The 19,361-nt window shown below is 39.1% G+C and overlaps 1 pseudogene; it reads right to left on the bottom strand.

Annotated features, from left to right (window-relative positions):
- Positions 1-7,400: 7,400 nt before the first annotated feature.
- On the bottom strand, positions 7,401-14,061 carry LOC138931495 (10 kDa heat shock protein, mitochondrial-like; annotated as a pseudogene).
- Between the last annotated feature and the right edge of the window lie 5,300 nt (positions 14,062-19,361).

Below are 19,361 nucleotides of genomic sequence, written 5' to 3'. Positions count from 1 at the left end.
CAGATAGCTCAGCTGGTTATTTCCACGTTGTCATCATTTGTCAATGAGTTGTTTTGTTTTGTTTTGTTTTTTTCCTCTTCCTAGTTTCTTCAAAATGGCAGTACAGAATGCATTTACCTGATAATGTGGAGGAGCAAGGTTTAGAAAAAATTGAATAGTTTACTTGGTTTACTTGTTCTTTAAACTAAAGGCCCCAAATAGTATTTCAGTCATTTAAAGAGTAAGCACCTAAGCACTGAACTGAGCTGTTAAAAGGGTAGGGTAGGCCCCATTTTTAGACGGAAACCAACCAACTTTATGAAACAGCTCTAGGGCCTTTTTGAACGAGAGATTTAAAGACACATTTCAAAGTTGGTAGCCGAATTGAAGAAGTGAGGACAGAAACTTGGAGAGAGAGGAAATTGTTTGACTATCAAAGATGTTAGGAGGTCGAGATTCCTTGGACTAGAGTTTTTTTTTTTTTTTTGCGGGGGGCGGGGCGGGTTGCTGCGGTGGGTCATCCTTGCTGTATACGGGTTTTCTCTAGTTGCGGTAATGGGAGGCTACTCCAGTTGCGGGCCACAGGCTTCTCATTGCTCTGGCTTCTCTTGGGGACTGCGGGCTCTAAGGCGTGAGGGCTTTAGTAGTTGTGGCTTTGGGGCTCTGGGGAGTTGGGGACTCAGTAATTACTGGCAATTGGGCTCAGCCACTCTGAGGAATGTGCGATCTTCCCAGACCAGGGATCGAACTCATGTCCCCTGCAGTTCTTAACCACTGAATCGCCAGGGAAACCCTAGAGTTTTGTAAAACGTTTTTTTAAATTGACATACAATGTAATTGACATACAAAGTTACATTACTTTCAAGTGTACATTGTTGCATTACTTTCAAGTGTACAACATTGTGATTTTACATTTATATATATTGTCACTCTTAAAACAACCATTATTTAAGCAGCAAGATGGGTTTATTTAGGAACAGAAGAGAATCACAATTTGGGACAGGCAAGTTATGGGGAGTCAGGCAAATCTAGAGAACAAAGGAGAGTGCTTTTATTCGATTTTAGGAGGAAACTGTAGGGGGGACTGTTTGAAGAAAAATTGATGGAGAAGAATGAGAGTTCAAGATTGCTGCCATTTCTCACTGGCTATAAGTGGTGATTAGAGTATAGTTGCTGCGGCAGGGAGGGATCTGCCCCTTTTTTTTTTTAAAGGAAGAGATGAAAAAAGCAGGAGATGAAATACCTGTGTTAAAATGTCCTCTCTCATACCTTAAGAGAAGTAAGATTCTTATCTTCCTTCTCCCCGCTGGTTATGCAGACTGCAACTGGTGCTACATGTACTAAGAGTCCCTCCTTCAGGGCTTCCTGACTCCATTTAAAATGAGGTTTCCTTTATGTTCACATTTACGACTTCACTTTCACTTTTCACTTTCATGCATTGGAGAAGGAAATGGCAACCCACTCCAGTGTTCTTGCCTGGAGAATCCCAGGGACAGGGGAGCCTGGTGGGCTTCCGTCTATGGGGTCACACAGAGTTGGACACAACTGAAGTGATTTAGCAGCAGCAGCAGCAGTTACCCCTTTTGATCAAGATCTTTCCTCAAAAGCATTGCTGATCAATGCAGATGTAATGTAAAGAAAACTTAGTATTATTTCTTATTTGAAAATGCTTTCCATGTAATTTAACATATCAAATAAACCTAATTACTCTAATATCTTTCTTTTTATAAGGAGAGAGAACAGATCCTTTGAGATGCTCCAGGACTCCTCTGGGAAAATGCCAGTTAGTCTAAGGTCAAAAAGGCTTAATTTAGAATTTGATTTTGATAATGTTTGTCAAAAATATTAGAAGGTTCAGACACTTAATTAAATAGGATCACAGTTAATTATGAAATAATATTTAAATATTCATTTTACCCAAGTAATAAAAAGATTTCAAGAGCAATTATAGAAGGTTACATAGCTACAAGGAGCTTTAGTTCTTTTACAAATTGATTTTGGCAAGGGATCTTCTACAGCAATCTGTATTTTTAAGAATGTCTTTTTTCCTTATAAATCCAGTTTTATTAGTTCAAATATTGTCTTCTCAAAAACTTACAAAGCTTATCTAGAGAAGAAATGATGCAAGGCAATTGTTACAGAGTAAGTTCAGATTTATTCTTGGAGGAGAGCATATTTACCTATATTTGTTTGTGAAGTCGCTTCTTGTGTCTGACTCTTTGTGACAGTATGGACTTTACCTCACCAAGCTCCTCTGTCCAGGGTATTCTCCAAGCAAGAATACTGGAGTAGGTTGCCATACCCTTCTTCCTGACCCAGGGATCTTCCTGACCCAGGGATGGAACCCTTGTCTCTTACATCTGCATTGGCAGGTGGGTTCTTTACCACTAGAGCCACCTGGGAAGCCCCATAGGTAAATATGCATTACATTAAATGATTATAAACTCCTACATAGTATAGTTAAAATAAGTCATATGCTTTTTGGAAATTACAATGTAGTTTCATTCTGAAATGTCTCTGCTATACTGGGAATGATAGGACAGGGAGGGGCAACAGGATCCCCATGTTATTGCTGGAAAGGGTTGTTCTAATATGAGTAGGCAGAATAAAAGTTTGAAAGGTGGGACAACAATTTCTAAACTGATGGCAGATTACGAATATCTGGGAAGCTACCAGCAGAGTTCATCAGCCTTGCAAATAGTTGTAAGACATGGAGGATGTTCTTTTAAAGAAGGACTGTTGCTTGGCTCTAAGTCTAAAAAGACAAGGCAACAAAGTATGGGCCTACCAGAGAGTGACTACAGCTTTGAGTTGTCATCTGCGTATGTATAAGGCAGCAAGAGTGGTGGTTCTTGTTTTAGCCTTTTCGGCTGCCTACATAGACCCTTTTTGTTGCTTAATTTACTGTGGCATAAGAACAGCAACCTTCAAATGAGTTGGATGATTTCACAGTAAGAAATGAAGTGTATTTGTGGCCCAGCGCATACTTACATATATAAAGCCATGTCGGTAACTGAAATGAAAGTTTAATAAGCTGCCATGTATCTCCTATTTTTAGTATATGCCATGCATGTATTCTAGTTTGCATTTTATGAAATCATTCTCTTTTTTAAATAGATAATAAATGTAAATCTATCTATAAATTATAGGTAAATTGAAGACACATAGTGTCCATTTGTCTATACAGATAAATATAGATAATATGTATATTTTATATTTAAATACATGCTAATCTTAATTCACCAATGTTCCATAATCACAGTTTGAAAAAATAAGGGAATTACAGTAAATCCTCCCACAGTGGTAGGAGAAAACTTTCATGGGCATTCCACTGTTTCTTAGCTTCCAAGGGAGTGCTTGTTGCTTTGCCTTCATTTTCTCAGTATCATTCCACATAGTTTGTGCAGTTAATTTATGCTTATTACTCTAAATGTTTGACACTTTCTCTTTGATTAATTTTGTATTCTCCATTCTTTTTCTGACCTTTTAAACTGTTTGTAATCTTTGCTTCCCACTGAAAACTAGAAAGCAGACAGTTGTGAACTGTTTATCATATATGAGTATCCTGCAGTAGATTAGCAAACTTACAAACACATTTATAATTTTTATTTATTTGTGCTTGTGCTAGGTCTTCTTTGCTGTGTGCAGGCTTTCTCTCCAGTTGCAGCGCAAGAGCTTCTTACTGTGTTAGCTTCTCTTGTTGTGGAGCACAGGCTCTAGGGTGCAAGGGCTTCAGTAGTTGCGGCTTGCAGGCACTAAAGTGCAAGCTCAGTGGTTAGTTGCCTTGTGGCAGGTGTCCTGAACTGGGGGTCACGCCCTCATCGCCTGCATTGGCAGGCAGATTCTTAACCACTTGACACCAGGGGTGCCCATATATACATTTATAAATGCTTCCTCATAATAAAACTTTTCAGTGTGGCATAAAACATTTGTTAATGGACCTAAATATTTTTTTTGTCTCTGTAAAAATTAAAAAAACAAAAGTAGATACATTTATGTTTGCCATTTAATATTTATTTTAGTTGGAAATGATTTAGATGATTTAGATATTCAATGGAAATCCATTATTTTGTTTAGCTCAGTATAAACTTTTATATTCATGTAAAATAAGTTGTTTTTAACAGTGATGCTTGGATTAGATGTTAAACAGCTAAATATCATCTTAGATTTTTGTTTTGTCTTTTGCTGTTGACAAATTCTGTAACAGAAATAGCATGGGGAGGAGAAGGAGATGACAGAGGATGAGATGGTCGGATGGCATCACCAACTCGATGGACATGAGTTTGACAAACTCTGGGAGTTGGTGATGGACAGGGAAGTCTGGCGTGCTGCAGTCCGCAGGGTCGCAAAGAGTCAAACATGACTGATCGACTGAACTGAACAAAAATGGTAAACATAGACTGTAAAAGTTCATAGTTCATATTGTACGATTTTCTTATTCAGATTTAGTGAACGCTTTATCAAATTAGAATAAGAAAAAAATATATATATATATAAATTTTTTTTGCCACTCCATGAAGCATTTGGGGTCCTAGTTCCCCAACCAGGGATTGAACCTGTTCCCCCTACAGTGGAAGCACAGAGTCCCAACCACTGGACCACCAGGGAAGTCCCTCTAATAATTATTCTTGTGGTTATAAACCTTTAAAATGGTTTCCAAGTCAAAATCCAAATTTGTGCACATGTCTCAAATAGGGTCATAGGAGACAGGAGTATATTTGAATATTGTCTCACTTTTCTTAAAAGAAGATGGAAAATAATTAGCTTGACGGAAAGATGAGTGTTAGCGAACCACACTGCTGAACTCCGTTTTGCTGTCTGCTCTGGATGAAAGCCATTTGAAAGCAGACACCTTCCTCCTCCTAGCTTTGCAGAACCTTAGAGCGCTCGTTGCATAAAATGTCTCCTGTGGCCCCATATGTTTCCCCAGATACCTTTCTAAAATCATTAGCTTTGCTAACCTTTTAATCTGTGAATTCCCCTGCTGTGAATGAGGAAGTATTTGAGTTTTTTTTTTTTTCTTTTCAAGATCCCTGATAATACCTTAGATTTCAGAGAGAAGCAGAGCCATAAGAGACATTTAAATATGATCTAGTCTGGTATCTTTATGCCAGGAAAATGTTGAATAATGCTAAGGTGGTTTATATTGCTACCTTTTAGTATCTGTGAGGAAAGGCTGGCTTTTTTTTTTCTTCTTTTTTACCCATACTAAATTTCCATTCAGTTCCATCGCACAGTCATGTCCACCTCTTTGTGACCTCATGGATTACAGCATGCCAAGCTTCCCTGTCCATCATTAACTCCTGGAGCTTGCTCAAACTCATATCCATCGAGTCGGTGATGCCATCCAACCATCTCAACCTCTGTCATCCCCTTCTCATCTTGTCTTCAATCTTTCCCAGCACCAGGGTCTTTTCCAATGAGTCAGTTCTTCACATCAGGTGGCCAAAATATCAGAACTTCAGGTGGCCAAAATATCAGCTTCACCATCAGTCCTTCCAATGAATATTCAATGGACTGATTATTCAAAGGACTGACTTCCTTTAGGATGGACTGGTTTGATCTCCTTGTAGTCCAAGGGACTCTCAAGAGTCTTCTCCAACACCACAGTTCAAAAGCATCAATTCTTCAGCGCTCAGCTTTCTTTATGGTCCAACTCTCACATCCATACATGACTACTGGAAAAACCATAGCTTTGACTAGAGGGACCTTTGTTGGCAGAGTAATGTCTCTGCTTTTTAACATGCTGTCTAGGTTGATCATAGCTTTTCTTCCAAGGAGCAATTGTCTTTTAATTTCATGACTGTAGTCATCATCTGCAGTGATTTTGGAGCCCCCCGAAAATAAAGTCTGTCATGGTTTCCACTGTTTCCCCATCTATTTGCCAAGAAGTGATGGGACTGGATGCCATGATCTTAGTTTTCTTTTATTTATTTATTTATATGATCTTAGTTTTTTAAATGCTGAGTTGTTGTTGTTGTTTTTTAAATTTCTGGCTGTGCTGGATCTTAGCTGCGGTGTGTGGGTTTCTCATTATGGTGGCTTCTCTTGTTATGAAGCGTGGTAGAGCCCAGGCCAGAGCTGGGCTCAGTAGTTGTGGCATATGGGCTTAGTTGCTCTGTGGGACATGGGATCTTCTTGGGCCAGGGATTGATCCTGTGTCCCCTGCACTGGCAGGCAGATTCTTATCTGCTTTACCACCAGGGAAGTCCCTGAATGTTGAGTTTTAAGCCAGCTTTTTCACTCTCCTCTTTCATCAAGAGGCTCTTTAGTTCTTCTTCACTTTCTGCCACAAGGATGGTGTCATCTGCGTATCTGAGGCTATTGATATTTCTCCCAGCAATCTTGATTCCAGCTTGTGCTTCATCCAGCCTGGCATTTCACATGATATACTCTGTATTGAAGTTAAATAAACGAGGTGACAATATACAGCCTTGACGTACTCCTTTCCCAATTTGGAACCAGTCTGTAGTTCCATGTCTGGTTCTAACTGTTGCTTCTTGACCTGCATACAGATTTCTCAGGAGGCAGGTAAGGTGATCTGATATTCCCATCTCCTGAAGAATTTTCCACAGTCTGTTGTGATCCACACAATCAAAGACTTTGGCATACATAGTGCAATTTATTTATATTATATATTGATATGTATACTTTGTCTATATTTAACAACTAAATAGTAGTTATCTATCACTTGAATATAAACAGTGTTATCTGCTGTCTTAACTTTTTAACTGATTTTGTAGGTCTTTTTGTCAGAGTGTTTCAGGACCTGTAGCTATTCGGTCTGAGTCTAATATAGTGGGAAAACCCTGTGTTGCTATTTGAGTCGCCTATCTTTGCTACTTAATATCATGGCCATTTGCTACTGTTCTAACAGTCAGTAATGGGTGTTGTTGTTTCTTTTTTAAGTCAGTAACATTTTTAATAGTTCCATCTTTGGTTTAGACATAAAACTTTACAAAGTATTTTGTTCATTTTACCAATCCTATAAGGAAAGACAAAAATAATAAATAGAAACAAGTTTTTAAGCATCAACTATTTTCAAACACTTGACTTTTTATTCTTTTTGTTACAGTGTTATAAATTTATATATGGCATTTTGTGTATTTCCCCCCCACCCCCACAGATAGATATATAGGGGAGAGAAAATTGACTTGGATTTCAGATAGTACTAATTCTGACTTATCAGTTAATAGTGGTATGACTTTAGACTCATTATTATCTTTCTCAAGCTTCATTTATGAATGGAAATGAATATTACCTTTGGTGTCATTTTTTCTGTTTGAGGTTGTTGTCTGTTTGTTTTGAAAATGTTTAAATCAGTGCAATGAAACTGAATTTTAGAGACACTGGATGTCATTAATTTGGATATCATTAGTTTATTATAAAAGGAAAACATGGTAATTATTTACATGAAAGATTTAAAACTTCCCTGGAATTGACAGCTTCACGTGATACCATTTCAATAGTAGTTTATTTCCGTTTACTTATTTTCCAAGAATGTCATCATCTCTAATAAGAAATAATTCTTACTGTCTAGAACTACTTTAATGCCTCCATATTCTGGGGGAAGAATTATCTCTAACTTTATCTCTAAAACCAGAAGCTGGTTTTCTTTAGATCTCCAGCCAACAGCTACTACTGTTGCTTGCAATACTTTTCCTTGAGGTTTTTCTGGAAGCATAATGCCTCCTTCGGTTACAGTTTCAGTTGTGCTCATTTTAGCTAAAATTGGCCAAAGAGAGGAAGAAACTTTCTAAATCCCTGTGATGCCTTGACCAGCCCCCATTGTGATTAGTACTCTGTGCCTCTGCAATGAGAGACTCGCAGTTGAAATCATCTTTTTATCAGGCTGTCATGTTCAGTTCCACTAGTAAATTCTATCAGCATTACCATCAAAATATGCCCATTACTTTTTTATCACATCGCCTGATTTCATAGCATTTATAGAATATGAAATTACCTTGTTTGTATATTTATGTTTAAAATTTCTCCTGAATTAGAATGCAAGCTCCATGTCTGTTTTCGTGGAAATCAGTTTTGATTGCTGTCTCTGAAACCACTTTTTTTCTCTTATTTGTTGCCAAGATAACTCCCCTCTTTTTTTTAAGGGTATGCATGTGCTCAGTCCCAGGGATTGAGGGAACCTTCTTTCGCTTTGCCAGATGCTTGCTTTCTCGGTCTCCTTCATAATTGGACCCAGTTCTGGCCAAAGCAACATAAAGGGAAGTCTGCTAGGGTGTTTCTGGGAATGACTTTTCTCCCTGATCAAAAAAGATTGCAACTTGAGGAAAGCCCTCTTGTTTCACTCCTATCCCTTGCTTTCTGCTTTTGGAAATGTTCTGTGAAGGTATGATGCCTGGAGCCAGTTTAAGACCTTGAGGTTCTTAATGTAAACAGAATCAGCGATGCCAGCTGGTGCTCTAACACTGTGAAGCTGCTTAGCCAATTGTAAAGCCGCTTTTCTTCAGATTTATTACTACATACTAGGTGCTTAGTATGAAATTGGTTGTTGAAATGTTGAACTTGGTGATTGATTGGCTGGACACAGGGTGTGAAGAAAACTGAGAAATGAAGGTTAATTTTCAGGTTCTTGGTTTAAGTAACTGGTTGAATGGTGGTATTTTTCAATGAGATCAGAATCCTGAGGGAAGAAGTGGGTGGGAACTGAAGAAGGGACAGAGGAGAAGCTCACAGTTCAGTGTTTGACACATTTTGAGGTTTAAGTATCTGTGGCACATGTTCTTGGAGATATTCATTAGTCAGTCATATATGCAGGTATGAAGAGAGAAGAGAGAGATACAGATTTGAAAAGTTTTCAACCTAACGATGATAAATAAGCCATGAAGATGATTAAGACCAGTCAGGGGAATATATAGAGCTAGGAGAGTCATGGTCTTTTTTTTCCTTTCCTTTAACATTTATTTACTTGACTGTACCAGGACAAAGAATATTCCAACTACTGCACAATTGCACTCATCTCACATGCTAGCAAAATAATGCTCAAAATTCTCCAAGGTAGGTTTGAACAGTATGTGAACCGAGAACTTCCAGATATTCAAGCTGGATTTAGAAAAGGCAGAGGAACCAGAGATCAAATTGTCAGCATCCACTGGATCATAGAAAAAGTAAGGAAATTCCAGAAAAACATCTACTTCTGCTTCATTGACTACACTAAAGACTTTGACTGTGTGGATCACAATAAACTGTAGAAAATTCTTTAGGAGATGGAAATACCAGACCACCTTACCTGCCTCCTGAGAAATCTGTATGCAGGTCAAGAAGCAACAGTTAGAACCAGACATGGAACAACAGACTGGTTCTAAATTGGGAAAGGAGTATGTCAAGGCTGTATATTGTCACCTTGCTGATTTAACTTCTATGCAGAGTACATCATGTGAAATGCTGGAGTGGATGAAGCACAAGCTGGAATCAAGATTGCTAGGAGAAATATCAATAACCTCAGATAGGCAGATGACACCACCCTTATGGCAGAAAGTGAAGAAGAACTAAAGAGCCTCTTGATGAAAGTAAAAGAGGAGAGTGAAAAAGCTAGCTTAAAACTCAACATTCAGAAAACAAAGATCATGGTATCTAGTCCTATCACTTCATGGCAAATAGATGAGGAAACAATGGAAACAGTGACAGACTTTATTTTCATGGTCTCCAAAATCACTGCAGATGGTGACTGCAGTCATGAAATTAAAAGGCATTCGCTCCTTGGAAGAAAAGCTATGACCAACCTAGACAGTAGATTAAAAAGCAAAGACATTACTTTCCAACAAATATAAGGTCTATCTAGTCAAAGCTATGGTTTTTCCAGTAGTCATGTATGGATGTGAGAGTTGGACCATAAAGAAAGCTGAGTGCTGAAGAATTGATGCTTTTGAACTGTGATGTTGGAGAAGACTCTTGAGAGTCCCTTGGACTACAAGGAGATCCAACCAGTCCATCCTAAAGGAAATCAATCCTGAATATTCATTGGAAAGACTGATGGTGAAGCTGAAGTTCCAATATTTTGGCCACCTGATGTGAAGAACTGACTCATTGGAAAAGACCCTGATGCTGGGAAAGATTGAAGACAGGAAGAGAAGGGGATGACAGAGGTTGAGATGTTTGGATGTCATCACCAACTCGATGGACATGAGTTTGAGCAAGCTCCAGGAGTTGATGATGGACAGGGAAGCCTGGCGTGCTGCAGTCCATGGGGTCACAAAGAGTTGGACGTGACTGAGTGACTGAACTGAATTGGGTCATAATTGTGGCACATGAGATCTTTGGCCACTGTTGTGGCATGCAGGATCTTTAGTAGTGGCTTTCAAACTTTTAGTTGTAGTATGTGGGATCTAGTTCCCTGACCAGGGATTCAACCCGGGCCCCCTGCATTTGGAATAGAAAGTCTTAGCCACTGGCCCAGCAGGGATGTCCTGAGAATTGTGGTCTTAATAGAGAACGTAGCTTTAGCAGAGAATCTGAAGAATGATCTTATTTGAAGTAGAGAAAAGGGTCCTCTAAAAGGAGTCTGGGAAGCAATGATGAGAGAGGGATAACTAGGGGAGTTTCACAATCCAAGGAGAGAGTTTCAAGACAGAGAAGTGGCAAAATCTCAACTGCTGCAGAGAAGTTAATTAAAGACTGGAAAGTGTACATTGTGTGCTTGTAGAAAACAATGTGGTTTCTGTTTTTATTCATTTATGGGGCAAATATATATTGAGAGCATATGATGGCGGGTACTCCTTTTAAGTGTTAAGTAGTTATAACCTGGGCTTTCCAGGTGGTTCAGTGGGTAAAAATTCCACCTGCCAATGCAGGAGACATAAGAGACAAAGGTTAGATCCCTGGGTCAGGAAGATCCCTTGGAAAAGGAAATGGCAACCCACTTCAGTGTTCTTGCCTGGAAAATCCCATGGACAGAGGAGCCTAGCAGGCTACAGTCCAGGGGTAACCCAGGGGGTCACAAAGAGTCGGACATGCTAAGGTGATTGAGCACGAAGCACACAGATAAAACAATGAATAAAATGTCCTTTCTTCATGGAGTTTATATTCTAAGAAGGAGAAAGAAAATTAACATAGCAAAGAGATGAAATATGTTAGGTATTAGTAGGTGCTGTGAAGAAAAGTAAGTCTGGAAAAGAGATTGAAGTTAAAGAAGAGTGCTATTTTATTTTAGTTTTTCGAGGAGTGCTATTTTAGATAGAATGATTTGAGAAGGCCTCTCTGAGGAGGTAGTTATTTTAACAAAGACCTGGATGAAATAACAGAGTGGGCATTTCAAGCAAAGGGAACATCAAGTACATAAGCCCTGATGTTAAGCGTGTACATCTTTTTTAAGCATCGATAAAGTCAATGAGATCAGAGCAGAGTAAATAAGGAGGAGAGTATTATAAAATGAAGTCAGAGAAGTAGCCATGTAAATAGTCTAGGTCATGTTAGGGTCTTTCATACTAGCCGCAGAAAGACTGTTTTTATTCTAAAAACCATGGGAAGCCATTACATAGCTTTGAGCAAAGATATGACATATTCTGCCTTATCTTAAAAGGCTTATTCTGGTTTTTGTGAGAATAAACTATAGGGGGTTAAGAGTGGAGTAAGGAATAGGAGCTAGAAAGGGATTACAATAACACAGATAAAAGATTTCTTGGACCAGTGGACCAGTCAGTGGGGGAGGTGGTAGAAAGTGATGGGTTTCTGGATATATTTTCAAGGTGATGGTGGCTGGATTTATTAATGTACTGGATGACGGTGAGAAAGAGAGACACCAATCATGACTCCAAAGGTTTGGGCCTGAGCAACAATGTGAAAGTGGAGAGTGAAAAAGTTGGCTTAAAGCTCAACATTAAGAAAACGAAGATCATGTCATCTAGTCCCATCACTTCATGGGAAATAGATGGGGAAACAGTAGAAACAGTGGCTGACTTTATTTTTGGGGGCTCCAAAATCACTGCAGATGGTGACTAGCCATGAAATTAAAAGACGCTTACTCCTTAGAAGGAAAGTTATGACCAACCTAGATAGCATATTGAAAAGCAGAGACATTACTTTGCCCACAAAGGTCTGTCTAGTCAAGGCTATGATTTTTCCAGTGGTCACGTATGAATGTGAGAGTTGGACTGTGAAGAAAGCTGAGCGCTGAAAAACTGATGCTTTTGAACTGCGGTGTTGGAGAAGACTCTTGAGAGTCCCTTGGACTACAACGAGATCCAACCAGTCCATCCTAAAGGAAATCAGTCCTGAATATTCATTGGAAAGACTGATGCTGAAGCTGAAACTCCAATACTTTGGCCACCTTATGCGAAGAGTTAACTCATTGGAAAAGACTCTGATGCTGGGAGGGATTGGAGGCAGGAGGAAAAGGGGACGACAGAGAATAAGATGGCTGGATGGCATCACTGACTCGATGGACAAGAGTCTGAGTGAACTCCGGGAGTTGGTGATGGACAGGGAGGCCTGGCATGCTGCAATTCATGGGGTCGAAAAGAGTTGGATACGACTGAGCAACTGAACTGAACTGAACTGAACGCTGGGGAATACTGAAGAAGGAGTAGGTATAGGGAAATGGAAGGAATCAAAAGATCAGTTTTGGATGTTAAGTTTGAGATGCCATATAGAGACAATGATTAGGCAAAAGGCTAAAGTGCAGAAAAGTCACATTGGAGATAAATTTAGGAATCATCAGAATAGAAGCTGGATGAGGTCACTGAGGAAGAAAGTGTAGATTAAAAGAGGTCCCAGGACTAAATCCTGGAGCACTCCAGCTGTTAAAGGTTAGAAAGAGGATCTAGTAGTTGAAAGTGAGAAGGACCAGATAGTAGTGTAGAAAAAAAATCATTAAGAATGTGGTGTTCTGAAAATCAAATGAATTAAGTGTTTCAAGCAGGAAAGTGATAACCATGTCAATTTTTTCTGGGAATCTGGGTTAGATGAAGTCTCAGAACCAGCTAGAAGATGTGGCATTGTGGAGGTCACTGGTGACTTGGGCAAGAGTGGCTTCAGTGGAAGGAATGGTAGGGATGAATGTAAGACTAATTGGGATGGGTTCAAGAGAGAATGCAAGGCGAAGAAGTGGAGAAAATGGAATAAAATCTGTTTTGTGTTTTTTTAGGAATTTTGCTTTAAGAAAGCAAAGGGTTATATAGCTGGGGTAGCTGGATAGGGATGTTCAATAAGGAGAGATTTTAAAAAACATATTTTAGCATGTTTGTTTGCTAACAAGAATAAACAAAAGAGAGGGAAAACTGATGTGTGGAGAAAAGAGGGGATAGTTTAAGGAGCAAAGTTTTAAGTAGTAAAATGGGTGCATGACTGAAGGGGTTAGCCTTGGAGAGAAAGGACTTTGATAGTTCATCGACTGACTTGGGGGGAAACCAGAGTATATGAGTTTGGATTCAGGTTGGCAGTTAGATTTGGTGGTGGGAATAAGTGGAATTTCTCTTCTTTTTTTTTTTTTAAATGCTTTTTTTTTTAATTTTTATTTTTACTTTATTTTACTTTACAATACTGTATTGGTTTTGCCATACATTGACATGAATCCACCACGGGTGTACATGCATTCCCAAACATGAACCCCCCTCCTACCTCCCTCCCCATAACATCTCTCTGGGTCATCACCGTTCACCAGCCCCAAGCATGCTGTATCCTGTGTCGGACATAGACTGGCGGGAATTTCTCTTCTAATTGCTTCTTTTCTCTCCCCAACCCAGTGAAATAAGATGAGAGGTAATTTGTCCTTATTCTCCCCTCATTTCTTTATAAGAACAGAATCCTGATTTTGTTGAGAGCAGGGTGCTGAGCTTCTGTTCCAACTATTTCATGGACATTCATGTGACTAAATTCTGGTAAGTTATTAGTAGAAGTGGTTTGATGAGGTTTCTGAGAAACAGGATTAACTGAGCTGTTGTATGTCTTTGCCCTTTCTCTTTGTCTTACCTAGAATGTGAACATGATGACTGGAGTTCTAGCGACCATCTATGATAAAATAATCTTAAGCGATTGCTAAGGACAGAGGAAGTTAGACTCTAGGTCCCTGATTACATTGTGGAACTGCCCCACAAGCCCTGGATTGCCTACCTTGGGACTTCTCATTATGGTAGAAAATAAAACAATTTGTTTACACTTTACTAATTTTTTTCCTCCCTCCCCCTTTTTTGGGTGTGTGTGTATCTGTTATTTTCAGCTGACCCATAACTGAAGCATAACATCAGTTAATTCATAACTGATGTGGTGGTGGGACCATGTGGAATTTTCCTTCTTAATTTATTTTCCTTTTCTTTTTTAAAAAATAAAATAAGGGGAGAGGTCACTGGCTGTGTGAGGATTGAAGAGGGAGTGTTGGAAGTTTGAGGGGAGAAAATGTATAAATTAGTCATCTGTGAGAGTGGAAGAATAAATTAACTAGGGAAATAGCATAGAATTTTCAGGTATTGTTGAAGGTATAGTAGGTTTTTTAGGCATTTGTAGTTGTAAGTATAAAATGAAATCAGTCATCCTGCTTATATTTTTCTCTAGTCAGATTCCGCTGCTTAGGTAGAAAGTCGGATTTATCTAGGAACAGTGCTTTGCTAAAACGACTAGGTCACCACTGTGAAACAGAAGACAAGGTGGAGTCGAGTCACTGGAAAGGTAGCTGAGTGTCTTAATGGATTTTTAAGAACATGTAATGAAAACAGACTTGAAAACAAAACTTAAACACATTTTTAATAGATAAAAATTTCCATGATTCAAAAATTGAAGAAGTGAAAAGATATATTGAGAAATTTTGATCCTACCTTGTGATGGTTAATTTTACATGTCAACTTGACTGGGCCACAGGATGCTAAGATAACTGGTTAAACATTATTCTGGGTGTATCTGTGAGGGTGTTTCTGGAAGAGATAAACATTTGAATTGGTGAACTGAGTAAAAGCAGATCACTCTCCATAATGTGGGTGGGTGCGATCCAATCTGTTGAGGGCCTAAATAGAACCAAAAGGCAGAGAATGGTTGAATTCACTCTCTTCCTGACTTCTGACAGAGCTGGGATCTCCTCCTGACCTCTGTGCTCCTGGTTCTCAGGTTTCGGGTCTAAACAGGAATCTGTATCTTTGGCTCTCCAACCTTTGGACTACATCCCTGGCTTTTCTGGGTTTACAGTTTGTAGATGGACGGCAGAGTGAGACTTCTCAGTTTCTGTAACCAATACTTTTTAAAATCTCTCTCTCTTTCTCTCCTCAGCCTCATTCCCACCTTAACACCAGTTCTGTTTCTCTAGCGAATACTCATTAAAATACATACTCATGTGCTCAGTCATCTTATTCCTCCCCACTGTCCATTATTGACAAGCATTTGTATTACTTTGTTGTGAATTCTTTTGGTGTTTCTTTATGAAAGTGCATATTACCAAATGATTGATCTGTTTATTCTTATTTCATTCTGTTCTTACATACAAAAGGGTAGTAGCAAACTATTGTGCATGCTGTTCTATACTTTGCTTTATTTTAGAAAAATTTATTTAAATTTATTTGGCTGCACCAGGTCTTAGTTGCAGCATGCAGGATCTTTAGTTGCCGCCTGTGAGATCTAGTTCCTTGACCAAGGATCAAACCCAGGCCACCTGCATTGGGAGCTCAGGGTGTTAGCCACTGGACCGCCAGGCAAGTCCCCTCTACTTTGTATTTTTTCACTTGTCAGTATATGCTAGATATCTTTTCCTATCAACACCTGGTGAATATTCTCATTATTTTTATTTTTCATCTACAGAGTACTCTGTTGTCATAGGTGTATCATGATTTAGTAATATTTTGAAAGCAAGGCCTTTATTTGCAGGAACTAGGTTTTGTTAAGGGTTTGTGGATTTGAAGGAACTAGTGTAGCAGGACTTCATATTTAAAGTTCCTACCAGGATCCACAAAAATGTGAAGAATGCATGATGATGAAAAAAATCATTATCTCTCCAAAAAGAAGAAAGAATTCAACCAACAGATAGGAAGTGGTGAATCTAAGGCAGAATGATTAATGTTTAGCTGCTTATGGATTACTGTGACAAGATCCAGTATTCTTATAGCTTACTCCACTGGGCCTTGAGGTGAGGGTAGATTAGCTGGTTGAGGAGATGTTCTAAGCAGATAAAATTTGTGTTTCACTTTCTAGGGTATAGCATGGAGAACTGCAAGTCTCTGAAAGAAGTACAACATAGTGCCTGAGCAGGGAAGTAGCCACAGCTGAGGGAAGTGCCTAGGCAGGCTAAAAGCAACCTTACAAATTCCTTCCGCATACCCTACTGTGATGGGCAAAGCAGCTGAGAGATCCCAAGTACCCAATGGGATGTGGAAGTTTTGAGATGGCTGGCAATCTGAAAGAGACTTCAAACTTGAGTAAAAAGGACTTAGACTAGAGGTCAAGGCAGGAACCTGAGATATCAGCACAGGAAGTCTAAAGACAGGTGTGGTGAACTACAATTCAGCAAAGGCCAGCAAGGACAGAAGACAGTACAGGAGTCAGATTCCCTTCCTCCAATTTAAGAATAGTACCCAAGCCCCTCTAGGAACTTAAATCACTTTAGAAAATAAGAGAAAGAGAGGATAGAAGAGTTTAAGCCTCGATTTTGACCAAATATTCACGCAAATGAGACTATTCTAAATAGGAAGTAACTGATTTATCATAAAAGTAGTATTTAAGTTTTTTTCAGTTGCTGGGGGTTTGTGAGATGATGAATTTCAGTTATAGAAAAGGGAAATCCAGATGAACTAAAAAAAAAAAAAAAAGGACTAACGGGCATTTGGCAGAGATGTGGGAGCATTTTGAAAATTTTATATGGAAAATCAACCAAAAAAGGAGGCAGTTACGAAATTCTGCAAAACAAAAATTTGTGTGAGGAAGGAAGCATGATTATAATGCACTATTTCTTCAGCAATGAGTAGTACTTAAATAATCATAGTAACATAAACACTAGCTTGTTTAAATCGAAACTTTGTCAGTGAAATAATAGCCAGGAAGCGAAATGTGACAAGTATAAAAGAACTAAGTTCTCAACCAATATGGTGAAAGATAAAAAATGTCTAAAACTGATAAATCAAGACATTCCAGCATAGGCAAATTATTTAGAAAGTGAAAGTGAAGTTGCTCAGTCGTGTCCGACTCTTTGTGACCCCCATGGACTGTAGCCTACAAGGCTCCTCCATTCATAAGATTTTCCAGGCAGTAGTCCTGGAGGGGGCTGCCATTTCCTTCTCCAGGGGATCTTCCCGACCCTGGGATCAAACCTGGGTCTCCAGCATTGGAGGCAGATGCTTTAACCTCTGAGCCACCAGGGAAGACCAATTTAGTTTCTCAGCCACTTAGCTACTGCTTTCTGCTCACCTTCTCAACCTCTTGTCACTACTTTTGAATCAGTAATTCCTTGCAAGGAAAAGAAGCATTGAATGTTAGGCTTATCTCTTCAAACTCCTTTTCTGTCTGAGATTTTAGCCCTCAAGTCCTTGCTGCCTTGGTCTCTCTTTGATATCTACAAATAGATTGTTTTAATTTTAAATTTTGTTTATGTTTTCCAGTTGTTTTTTTTGCTGTAAAATTGGTATGCAAGAAACTGCACCCTTACTGAGAACAGAACTCCCTACAGAATAACTTTAAAAATAAGACAACTGATGCAAGACAATGATACTCAGAGCCTACCTTAAGTTATTTGCCTTTATGTAAACACTACGTCAATGTCAGCAGTTTATGTTCTATTTACCTTTGAGATGCCTTGACTTTTAAGGGCAACAAGTGAATTTTTCCTTAAGAATTTCTTCTCTGGTCTTATTTCTACCATATTTACTGTTTTCTTTGTTCTTCCTCCCCTACTTCCCTCATAATTCCGAGTCTCTAATTTGACTCAGGCAAGATGTGTCTAAATTGTTCCATTAAGTTGTATCTGCAGGTGGTAAGATGATGGCTCACTGTCTCCCTTTAGCTCTAGAGAATAAGCCAATCATCAATGAGACTGAATGAAAACATTCCTTAGCTTGATTTCCCAATACTAAATCTCAAGTGATCTTTAGTTTTTATATAGTTGTAATAATAACTTGATAGTGTATCTTTGTAACAAGCTTTCATTTAACTAACAAGCCTTTAACAATTTCCTATTCTCTAGAAATATCTAACAATAATAAAATGTATTACATGATCTTGCCCCATCTAGCCAAGGCTAACTGACCCACAGGAGAAATCCTAACCCAAACTGGTGCAGTCAGATCCTCCCTATCAGAAATTTGACATCTGTGACAATTAAATATAGAGATAGAGTTTTTAGAGCTACATAATATAATACACAGCTTCTAAGGTGGGTTCCCCATTGTAGCGCTCCTTCTAGGAGTCATGTCCTTATGTAATGTTTTCCCCTTGACTATAGGCTGGACCTGGTGATTCACTCTTGACAGACTACAGCAAAAAGTAATAAGGTGTTGTTTCTGAGATTAGATTGGAAAAAGATTTGGGTTCTACTTTGAGGGTTCTTTTTTGCTTGCTCTCTCTCTCTCTCTCTATTTTTTTTTTTCTCTTTTGCTCTCTTGCTCACTTACTCTGAGGGAAGCCAATTGCCATGTTATGCTGCCCTTTGAAGAGGTCCATGTGTCAAGAAACTGCATGCAGGAGGTCTCTAGCCAAGAGGCAGCAAGGAACTGATGCCCTCGATTGAACAGCTGTCTAGATACTAAATTCTGCCAACAACCATGGGAGTGAGCTTGGAAAAGAATCCTCCTTCAGGTGAGTCTTCAGATTAGACTGCAGCCCTGGCCAACAGCATGACTGAAACCTCATGAGAAATCTTTTCTAGTAGAACCCATCTTGGCTGCACTCATTTTTCTGACACTCACTTCATCTCCTTATCTGCTTGCTGCTCTAGTCTTTCTAGTGTGGCATTACAGTCGATCAGCTTCTTTGGTTCTTGTTTTCTGTTGTTTGCTTAATCAGAGTTTTCCCCATTCGTTCCAGTATTAACTCACTTGGTATGTTCTCTTGTATATTGCCACTGGGTTGTGTCATTCCTTCTGTGATATGCTACTGCAAGGATTTCTATGAACGCCACCCAGAATCCTGGGTTTGTCTTTCATCTGTAGGTCAGACCTTGGATGTCTTGGCCTTCTCAATATCCTGGACACTTGATGAAACATTTAGCTGTTGTTTTTCTAAATAATGCTTAACACAGGAGCCAGATAGTCTGCCTAACAAGCCTTGCCTGGGTCCCTGATATATTCTCTTTGAACACTCTGGGTACCTTGCCTGATCTTTTCAAGTTTCTTTTTCTAGGGTTAGCTTCTCACCCTGGTGGCTCAGTGGTAAAGAATCTGCCGGCAATGTGGGAGACCCGGGTTTGATCCCTGGGTTGGGAAGATCCCCAGGAAAAGGAAATGGCAACCCACTCCAGTATT

The sequence above is a fragment of the Ovis canadensis genome, chromosome 3 (assembly GCF_042477335.2).
Source record: "Ovis canadensis isolate MfBH-ARS-UI-01 breed Bighorn chromosome 3, ARS-UI_OviCan_v2, whole genome shotgun sequence".
Classification (NCBI taxonomy): Eukaryota; Metazoa; Chordata; class Mammalia; order Artiodactyla; family Bovidae; genus Ovis; species Ovis canadensis.
The sequence above is the reverse complement of the archived record's forward strand: the minus strand, read 5'-3'. Positions and strand labels throughout refer to the sequence as shown.